At 38.0% G+C, this 11,771-nt stretch overlaps 1 pseudogene across 1 annotated transcript; it reads right to left on the bottom strand.

The window, feature by feature from the left end:
- Positions 1–299: 299 nt before the first annotated feature.
- Positions 300–4,708, bottom strand: LOC147507233 (guanosine nucleotide diphosphate dissociation inhibitor 2-like; annotated as a pseudogene). Its single transcript, XR_015217591.1, has 3 exons — positions 4,354–4,708; positions 4,002–4,156; positions 300–1,739 (listed from the first exon to the last, which is right to left on the bottom strand). The product of XR_015217591.1 is annotated as a guanosine nucleotide diphosphate dissociation inhibitor 2-like (transcript).
- Positions 4,709–11,771: the final 7,063 nt, after the last annotated feature.

Raw genomic sequence — 11,771 nt, 5'->3', positions numbered from 1 at the left:
AGCATCATGCATGTGCATCTCGTATTAACAATACAGATTTATAGAATAGGGTAGCACATGGAACCTTGAGAGGAGGTAGGTTTTGATAGGCACAACATTTGAAAGAAAAAGATCATATGTACGTATAGTTGTATATTTGCAGCAGCTGCTGAAAGCTTTCTTTGTTGGTCATGGAGGTAAAGTATGTTGAGTGGAAAGTCTGTACCACCTCCTTCCCTTAAAAGTCCTTACTTCGAGATTCTACATCATCCTCACCTCGCGTTTTTTTTTTTTTTTTAAGCCATGAAACTTTTCATCAGTTTGCATCAAACAAATCCATGTTGTAGGATCGGATTTCATGACTGAGTAGATTCACCGTAACTGTAACATTACAGACATTGGAAACATGACAATCTAATAAAATTACAGAAGATGCAAGCATAAATGGTTAAACCAAGTATAACGTTAGCTTCTCATTCTTCCGCAGCACCTGGCAGCACGTAAATCCACACTGAGGTCGAGTACCTTTCCAGTGATAAGGGTATACATGTTGAGCACATCCATAACAGTTGACTCAAAGTGTGTAGTGGCATCATAACTCATTGATATAAAGCAATTGTCCAGGGAGGGTCCATTGACAGGTTCATATCTATCATAGACATCGAAAAATATCTCATCAACAGGCCCTAGAAGGTCGATTCCTTGCTTCAGTTCAACTTCAGGATGATCGATCTCTGCTTCCGTAGAAACAAAGGCAATGAATTTTCTCTTAGCGGCAACATTGTGTGAATACGAACAGCAGAAGAGGTGCATGTCTGATCTGCGGCCTAATTGCTTCTGAGGGAGGATGACTTGCACCGAATGAGAATCATTTGTATTCGGGATAGGATGGCTCATAATACAGATTGCCCTGGTAACCCTCCCAACCTTCCTAACCTTATTGGGCTAGTAAGAAGGATCACAGACAACTTTCTTGCATCTGGTAGTTTCCCCTTCGGAAGTGTCACCAAACACCGTACCTTTCCTTCATCATCAAACTCTACCTTGCCTTCAGGTTTATTTAGCATGTACGTTCCACCATACACTGCACTGAGCCGTGCAAAAGCCTGAGGAAGCTCTGCTAAGCCATGTAGAGGATATATATACGGTGATCCTCCTTGAAAACGTGCTACAGATTCTGCATAAAGCTTCATTCTCATCATTGTATCAAGTGCAGGTTCATCAAGGTAACAGTCATCTCTATGAAGTGCCACAGCATGACCAATAAAGTCCACTGTGTTGTCATCGAGACCGTATTTCGCAATAAGTTGTCTTGTAGTTACTCTTGTAAGGTCCATTCCCTCGTGTGTTTGTGGTTTGTAAATCTTGAACGTAAATGAAAAACTTGCGAGCACGGCGCTTCTCAAATAAACCCATTAGAGGAGATTTCAGGGCCTCCATGTCTGTTGCTGGAACCTTTCATTTGTTAAAGACAAAACTTCCATCGACAGCCTTAAAGGACAAATATTTCGTAACATCTGTATGGATGAGTGTGCGCACCAGGGTACCATTTACCATCATGAACTTTGGTATCATGTCCACATTATAGTCCCTGCTAGAGCCTAAATGTGCTGGAGGCTTGTCATCTCCCCTACATCTTTTCCACAGTTGAATGAGATTGAGCAAAGTCAACCCTCCGCCGTAATAGTCATTCCTATCCATGTGCAGGACCTTGAGGCCGTCAACAGAGAGAAGACCGCTGAGGATGCATTCTTTGAGACCTGTCCCCAAAACAATCACATTGTACTCTTCATCCATGTTTTTTTTATTTTGATTGATGATTGAGGGTTTTTTTCTCGTGATTTACTTTCAACCTTTCAAGCAAGTCCTTCACGGAGGCAAGAGATTATATTTCATAAAATAATAAATAAAGAATAAGACAGTTCACACTTACAGCATCGTTGTAACTTGGTAAAGGAAATGCATATTACAGTCAAACTCAATCAAAAGCAGCAGGATGCATAAAAGCCAAAGAGAATGATGGAAGATGGTTCTATTACAAACTATCATTCTTAGGCCACATCTACGAAAAAGCTATGTTACAATCCTTCATCTGACATACTTTGCCGCGGAACTTCATAGGATGTCAATTAATAAGATGAAAGTAATAATCTTTCTCTATCAACACAAAACATATCCTTAGAAGCGACAACGAAGGCAAAGTATACACACTGCTTAAACACCATTAGCCACTTCCTTATAACCAGAAATTCAGTTCAAAGCCCCCCGGAAAATTCGGGTGCACTTCGCGCACTTTTAACAACAAATTCAACACCTAAAACCGTTTTTGGTAAATAATCTCTTTTATTTTTATTTTTAATCTTTCCAGTTAAAAAAAGATTTCTGAAACACGAAGTACTTGGAATTTCAAAAGTTAATTCCAACCATATCAAATTTTAGTAAAGCAGTACAACACACCTATGAGTTCCTCTTTACATTAAGGTAACAACAATAAACGATTAAATTGTCCAAAAATAAAATAAAAATAAAAAAAATAGAAAGATCATGGAGTAAAGGATTATACCTTCTATATTACTCAATTTCTTTTTGAGCTCCTTGTTTGCAAGTGAAGCCTCAGCAACATATACAGAAGACTACGCAACAATAGATGCTAACTATATATAGTGTAGTGTATGTCGTGGGATATGCGAATGGCAGGACTACTTCTAAGTACTAATGCAATCCTGGACAGACTTGACCTCGAAATTTCCAGTCCATTAATTTATAATTGATGAATGCTTGGAATAAGTATTTGAAGCTTCAAGTTCCTGGGAAGTAACATTGAATATCAATAAGGTTGTTCGGTACCATTGTTCTATCACCATTTGCTTGTAATAAGGCAGACCAACAAAATCTGAATTATTGATAGGCTTAGGTGTACCAAACTTTCTCCAAGCCCCATTATGACTCATTATCATCCCATGAAGACCTTATATAGAATCAATATGAGCGGAATAGTTGCAGATCCTCGAATAGTGATCTCACATACGTGGGCAAATAGATAAATTCTTGAACGGGTTACACAAAAAAAACTCTTAACACCTAGAGTACAGTACACTAACATTCGCCAAACGAAGTCCATGGCTTACTTGCATGACCGCTTATAAGAGATGAACTCTCACATGACTTTTCCTGAGAGGCATAAGAAAATAAATCTAGGAAATAATTTAGAAAAACCGAATGATCAAGTATTTATACGAAATCAGCACACACAAAACAAATAAAAAGAGCAAATAAAATCAAATAAAAGAAAAATACAATAGTCTACAGTCGAATAGAAAACACATTGATCATTAAGCACACCTTCGAGAACCCGAGGCCCACACTCTTAAGATGATATAGTACTCTTAAGGACGTATGTGTAAATTCAAGCCGGAAATCAACTACAATGCAAAGTAAAAGGAGAGATAAAGAGATCATGACTAAAATATAGAGTTAACTCGAGTGAATCTAAAATTAAGACATCTTTACAGCCTCATACTAATATACTATCAAGCTAAGCATCATAAAACACCAAGACAACACCAAGACAGGGGGTGGGTGGTTGTTTATCACATTATGGGGACATACTTAAATACGAACTTCCACTGTTCCACATTAATGATTCATATAAAAGACATACCTCCTTGTAAACAAAAATGTATGCCTAACACGGTAACACCAGCCTAGATACAGAGTACATGCATGCTTTCTTGATGATGGATGATGTCCTATATATGCGATATAAATGCAAGCAGTATGAACCCAATGAAGTTAGAGCCTGTTATTATTTTAAAGAACAGCAACCAAAAAATTTAACGAAAACAAAACATAGAAAAAATAAAATTAAAAAGAAAACTCTTATATGCATGACAGACATGGAGCAAAGTTATCTAGTCCAGTACCTAGACGTTGAAATGTTAAATGCACACACCAAACTAAACAGGTCGTATACATGGAGAGTTAAAGTAGAAAGTTACAGCAAATTAAATCTAACTTTATACCAGGAATGAAATCTAAACTCATTTTCAGATGATAGTTTCTGTCTTTACAAATCTCTTGCACTGAAATGTCCCATTCCTAGTACGGACATTGCGCCCGTTAATAGATCATCTTCTCTCCATCATTGCGCCGCTCAAACTTTTGCACCCAGGAATGACTGAAAACAGAGACAAATGAAAGCAAAATAACATTCAATAAACACATCGTGATTATATTTGTTATAGAAGGAAGAATGGTTTGTCAACAGTCAAAGAACATACACAGTTTCTTTGAATATATTTGCAAATAACAATATGATGAGAAACTTGAAGAATCAGAGTAGTATTGGTTCCAAAGCACGATTCACAATCTTACCAATAATGAGAACGAACAAAACCAATAATAGAAAATAATGATGTGGTTTCTACTCCATTATGATGAGTGAGGGATAAAGACATGGGAAGGTTTTTGAGATGGAATATGTGGGTTCCTCTACATGAATCTCTTTTGGAACTCATTTTGTCTCGTTCATCAGTATTCTTCAGAACTCAAGAATGAATATATTCTTTTAAGCTTTCATTACAACATTGACAGCAGGTTCACCGAATTGTCAAAACAACCATCAATGTCTTCAGTAATATTCAAAGAGAACCCTCTTTTTCGACAATTAACCCAATTCGCATCCATCTGGTAAAGAAAAAACTGATTTTATCGATTTCAATGAGAGTGCTTTTTTTTTTCAGGAGTTTTGAAAAAGTTAAAAATCTAGGTGCGAGCTCTCTTTTATTGTTTGCAAAAGAGGTGGGAGACGTGGAGTCGAGATTGAAACGGAAAGGTTTTCGTGTATTTATTTGTGGTAATTAAAGTCTTAGTTTATTAAATAACGCAATTATTGCTAATTAAATGGCATTAATAGTAATGCGTACAAATCAGAATGGCGTGGATTTGGTTTTCTAATATATTCCCACATAAAAAGACTGATTGGCCCTATTTAAAAGTGTTAATCAATTGTTTTATTTAAGGACAATATCGGTACTGAAAATTTATAAACACATAAAAAGACAAAGTAGTCATCATTAATAAATATCTAGACATTTGATTTTATTATTCATCAAGGGTATTATGCGTCAGAAAAAGTCCCGGATGAATTTAAGAGGCCACGATCATTATAGGCTATACTAGTAGTAGAGATTCATTGGTGTTGTTTTTTCGTTTAGTAGGAATTGATGTTGTGATTACTAAAGATAATGTGGAATACTTCATGTTCATGTCTTCATTAATCCACTATGAAAATGTCTGAACCCAAACGTTCAAAACACATCATATCCACGGCAATTTCTCCACAAGTATAACATGGAGCTGATCAAAGGTCTGTCCAATGCACTTGGTTGAACGGTATCTCATTAGAAATGTGCACGCCACAAAAGTTTTTGAGGCTTGTTTTGGTAATATTGGCACAATATTTCGGCCAGCCACAGTACAGTATGGACAGGCCGGCTCTGGGGTAGCCAAGAGAGGCAACCAGCTGGGGCCCAAAAAATTTAGCCCAAAACTAGGGCCTCAAATTCGCTGACGACTATTGCCCTATTATCTGTATTTGCGTGTGATTTTTTTTTTCATTAGGGTCTGTATGCATAGTAAAGGCCCTCCACCTTAAGAGCTCAGCTAGGGCCTCAATAAACTCAGAGCCGCCCCTGAGTATGGATATAAGAAAGAACTTTATTTACACAAAAATGGAATAGGTGAAGTCATAATAACAAATCTATATTTAGCTAGACCGCCTCATTACACATGGTACACTATATATAAGGTCTCAACTTTCAACTCTTCAGTCTCCACTTTTGAAAGCGATGATGTAGAGCAAAAGCATGTTCTGAGACTCTTACAAGTCACAACTTACAACCACTTTGCAACTTTATTAATCAAGAAATTGGTCCCAAGGCCCAATTTTGGAGAAAATGAAGTCTAAAGGACACGGTTTTTTATGAGTAACTCACAAGGACAAATTTTAGGGAAAAGTAACTCACGAACTCACTATTTCAAAATTAGTAACCCTCAAGGACAAAATAAGTTGGCCCCGCCTTTTTACATTTTTTAAAATCTCAGTTATACCCTTCCATGAAAATAACCCTCAAGGACAAATGACCCGAATTTAAAATAAATGTTTTCCGATTTTACCCTTTCTGTCATTTTACTATGAACAATGAGTATTCATACCTTCTGCTGGTGTATGAACAATGATTGTTCATATCAAAATAGGTTAATGTATTTTATACAATATATTGATGTATGAACATTGATGTTCATACCAAAAGGACTATGAACATTCAATGTTCATACCCAATTAATGTTCATACCTAAAGACTATGAACATTGAATGTTCATACCCAAAAGACCAAGGACTATGAACATTGAATGTTCATACCCAAAAAATTATAAACATTGAATGTTCATACCCAATCAATGTTTATACCCAAGGACTATGAACATTGAATGTTCATACCCAATCAGTGTTCATACCCAAGGACTATAAACGTTGAATGTTCATACCCAATCAATGTTCATACCCAATCAATGTTCATACCCAAGGACTATGAACATTGAATGTTCACTGTGAACATTGAATGTTCATACCCAAGAACTATAAACATTGAATGTTCATGTATGAATATTCAATGTTCATACCCAAAGGATTATGAACATTCAACATACCCAAGGACTATGAACATTCAATGTTCATACTAAATACATCGGGTCGTTTCATCTGGGCCGGGACGTTAATTATTTTGCGTCAGGGGTACACTTGACATTTTATCTACCCGATCCGTTTTTTATTTCGCGTCAAAGGTATACTTGACCTTTCATCGACCCGGTGCTTCTGAGTTACAAAAATAAAAAAGTGTCCTTGAGAGTTACTTTTTCGGTATTTTTGTCATTGAGAGTCACTCCTTGTTTATTAATTTTATTGTGAACAAGACCTACAGAAAATTGTATGTAGTTGTGGATGCGGGCCAAAAGCCTTATGGGCTAATGATGAGGGCATTGTGTTTTCAGAGATTACGGCCCAAAGGACAAAACCCAATAATATTTTTGCTATAAGTCTTCAATTTTAATTTTGCCAATAAGTCTAAAATTGAACATCGACTATCATTTTTACTTAACATTTTAAATCAAGTACACATCTTACTATATTAGAAAAATTTGGGGGGTCGATGAGCGGTGTTTTCGCGTCGTCCACCGGGGGCAAAATCGTAAACTGGAAGCACTTAACAAAATTTCTAACGTTTCTCGATTTTTCCTCTCTCGGTCTCCCCGCTCTCTTCTCAAGCTTTGAGCTCACACACTTTTTCTCTCCGTCCTATTTCTATGTGCATGTGATTCTTCCTCATTGTATCTTCGTTTCCGACACCACTCAATATCTTCAACATCATCATACTCAAAACCCATTTATGGTTTAACCCAACTTCATTCAAAGCCCACTACATAACAATAACCGTTCAATAAAATTTACAATGACAAGAAAAAAACCACAAAAATTATGAAAGATAACCATTACAGAAATGGACTATGGTTTATAAGAGGATTTCATATAAATAGAGAATCCTGATGTTGGGTCTTCTTTTGTTTTGGATCAAGTTGATAAAGAAGGGAAGAGTCTTTCAAGGTGGGAGCTTTGTCGTGATGTTAAAGAGTTATGGAATTTTCGAAGATTCAAGCTTGCTCTTGAGGTAAATATTGTTTATTTTTGGTTTATTTAGAATGGGGGTTTGAGTTTTGTTGTTTTCATTGTGGAAATGTTTGAAATTATCTCTGTGTAGACCTGTTCATTTTGCTACTTCAAATTTGCAAATGTCTATGCTGTCACATCCATATATATACATACTTACATTTTTTATTGATAGTTGTGTCTTTATTCTTATGTATATTTATTAATTCAATTGAATTGTCCATGGTTAAACAGATTTTGAATTATATTCTTAAAAAGATTGTTAAGTCTTTGAATGTTAAATTGTTCGTTTATGTACTTTTGACCAATTTCAATTTGTTTATCTAAGTCTATTTGATCACATTTTTATCTTATTTGTTGATTTCATACAATTAATTACTTTCGGAAAGTTTAATGTTTGAATGGGTGGATGTAGACCAAGCCTCTATAAAAAAAAAAATGCTAATCGGTTGTGAGGAAACTTTCAACATCTTCCCTTAACATAAATTTTGGTTTGTGAGGTTTTCTTATTCCACAAACCCATAGGGCATCTTGTTCTCCTTCTCCCATTTTTTTTTGTGTTTTAAGCCACCTCTATAATTTTTTACTTTGTTGGTTTGTTTAACTTCTCATATGAACATGTTGTGTTACAAAATCAAATAGGTTTTTAATTTCTCTTATTGAATTGTGGTTTAAATTTGCTAAATATTTTTATACAGTTCAAATTTCCTTGAGTGATGCCTATTACTTTACAATTCCTCAAATGGAATGGATGTATGCGCTACCCCACTATTTATTCAACCATCCATAGTGTCTTTCCTTCTATATGTGTTTCCATTACATAAATAATTTAGATGTCTATCATGGTCATTATGAGATTGTATGTAGTCAAAATTCATTGAACCATGGTGATGCTCAATGTGGATTTAATCATGTCCGGCTACAATTGCAGAAATTGCTAACTCAAATTAGGGAGCTGTAAAGGCTAGGAGGGACATGCTTATATAGAGGCACCATCCTTTAATCTTTGTGAAGGCGTCTTTCCAAAATCTGCTCTCCCGGTCATCCACTTTCGATTTGCTTTCTGACCCAATGAAACTTATAGCTAGCATAAGGTATGTCAAAATCCGCTAACTTTCGTACACAAAGTTCATAATCGTATTTCATTGACATGACAATAACATAACAATTAAACTAAAGTTGCATTTCCCACTAATATACTAATGTAAGGGATGTAGATACTTTGTTCTTTCTTTGTATGGACAATATATTAAGCTTTATGTTCCTCACACCAAACTTTCATGTGATCTTTGGGAGCTTTGTGATACTAGGCCTTCACGATGAGATTGAGATATTGACATCTTGGCTTCCTTACTATTTTAGACACCCAAGTGGGTACACTCTTTTCTTTGATCATATCGGAGAGGCAGATAGGAGGAGGGATTTCTTGTGTTGGTGAACAATTTCTATGAGTTAGAGATTACTTATCTTTGGTGACTATGCACTCTCTTCTTTAGTTTCTTTCTCTTTTCGGTGAATTGTTTTGCGTCTAAATTTGTATTCGAACTCTCTTCTTAAGCTTCAAGCTCACCCACCACTTTTGGGGAAGAATGCATTTGGATTTGGATCACGGATCTGGTTATGATTTTGATGTTCATGTCCATTATGGTGCCGGTGTGACATTTGTGGTGAGAGGGCCGGATGCTAGGTATCTCTTTCTTTTCAATAGTAGTTTGTGTAATGCTATGCTACGAAACATCAAATTGGTATGTATAATAATATATAATACTGGCTTTTAAATCATCCCTCAAAACCATTCTAGGCACGAGAATGTGTGGCACGATCTTACGGATCTTGACTCTTTTCATCACTTTCAACTAGAGTGCGTGTTTAGTTTAATTTTGGAATTGGGAATTTCTTTGACGAAGGCTGTATTAAGTACATATTGATCATCTAAAGCTCTACCTTAACGATGTTTCATTGATTTTTAGCATGATAATTCATCAACTACTTTTCTTTCACCAATTTATTGGTTCTTAATTTTATTTATATATTTACTTTTTATATATAGTTTGAACTGTCATCCATAGTAATCGTAGTTATCTTTCTCTCTCTCTCAACTTGGGAAGATAGTTTTTATAAGAAAAAAACTTCTTATGCTTTAATAGGGTGCTTTGTCATAAACTTCATTTCTCAATAAATCATTAAGGTGACAAGATGATTGCATAAAGTTGAGCTTCAGGATCATGCTAGCATCCTATGAGAATAAATTCCCCGTTTGAATTCAATACTGTAGGGGAGCAATATCCCCACTAAGGAACATTGCAGACGAAACACAAGCGACCTCAGCATCGACCTCCAAGACCGATCTGCGGCGACTCCTTAGAAGTAGGTGTGTACATTGCAGACGAAGCACAAGCGACCTCAGCGCATCGACCTCCAAGACCCGATCTGCGGCGACTCCTTACAAGTAGGTGAGTACGAACAAAGATACCTCGATTGCGAACACTTTGCGAGGAGGCGAGCAGCCCCACCGGATGTAATCATTGCCAAAATCTTATTTGTATTCCCACCACCGGAAATAGGGACTACCGGCCAACTCCCAATCGGTATGACTTACACCAAAACCACTCCGGCGCTCATTCCACGATCTCTACCCTACATTTTGTACACAAAAGGGTACACGTGTGCGAAGGATCTCCACCCCCAAAATCCTATAAATACCACCTCCGGAACTTCGTCGGACTGATTCTTCTCTCCCAAGAAAAGGAAAACAAGAGATCGTGGTAGGCGGTTAAGCTCCGCGGCGACCTCGGTCCCATCAAAGTCAAACCCATCTCGTCCTCCTCTACTATAATTAGGAAAACTAAAATACCTCCTTTACATTGGCGTCGTGGTTCGATTCTTGGAGAGCCACTTTAGATCGGTTCATCCATCTCACAACTCTCGGCCCCACGAAGCATGGTTAGCATAAAAGATCAAGTTGAACCACCGCCCACCGGTTAGGAATAGCGAATGAGAGCATTTCCTTGCTTTCGGGGAGGAAAATGCTACTTTACGTCTTTCGGTGGATAGTTACCGGCAACAACAAATTCGGAAGCGGGGCGAACCGCGGCATCAATGGCGTTAATCGGCGGCTTTAACGAGTTATCCAAAAGTTGGCGGACCTCTGCGAAGAAGGACTTCGACCCAGATCGTGCACAAGATGCTTAAGGCGTATCGCGCATCTCCGTTCACCGAGAGGTCCTCGATAAATCCTCTCCACCGCGACTTTATCGCCCACGCTTTCCCGTATATACGGCGATACGTACATGGCAGGCCGTGGTGGCTATATTCGAGTTTGGCACTCTATAGCTCGCCCGAGTTTGATTATCTCCACTGCAGATTATTTCCGGCCCGACCTCAAGGATGGCGCTCTAGATGGTTCTTTTCAGCGGAGTCCGATTCTATAAACACTTCGAGCGACTCAGTTTGATTTGTTACCGCCCGACCCGATCGTCCACAACGGGCGGAAGAAGGCGGATCTTGATTTCTGTTTCAATTATCATTCAAGGAGGGCGAAACTATTCGTGAATTCTAGGACGGTTCAAGGGCGAGCTGGCATTGCATGGAAAGTGGCTTGAAAGAATCTTTTCGCCACAGCGGCCTTTTCAATGCTTGCTTAGAGTCGCGAAATAGCGACCTAGCTAGGTCGTTGATGAAGGAACGCCAGAGACACCGGTCCGAGCTCTACTTCGGCGTGGATAAAGTACATTAAGTTGCAAGAAACTTTAAAACTCCATGGTTTAGCGAGAGAGCCGCGAGGTCGCGAGTCTCCGGATCGTTCCCCGGGGCAGAAGTGGCGCCAGTCGCGATGCCCCGGCTTCGTGCACGCGATCGGATAACAACGAGAGAGTTCAACTGTCCGACCGTTCCCGATCCACATCTTGGATAAGATTAAGTGGCGCCTCATTTTCCGGCCAACAATCAGGTGAGCCCAAGAATCGACACGGCAAGCCTTTTTGTGCATTTCATAAAGCAAAGTGCCATGAAACCGATTCATCTTTGGGGGCTCAAGCATTATCTCCAAGACACTGGTGGAAGGCTG

Source organism: Coptis chinensis, chromosome 3 (genome assembly GCF_015680905.1).
Source record: "Coptis chinensis isolate HL-2020 chromosome 3, ASM1568090v1, whole genome shotgun sequence".
NCBI classification, from domain to species: Eukaryota; Viridiplantae; Streptophyta; class Magnoliopsida; order Ranunculales; family Ranunculaceae; genus Coptis; species Coptis chinensis.
Note: the sequence above shows the minus strand (reverse complement) of the source record. Positions and strands in the feature narration are given on the sequence as shown.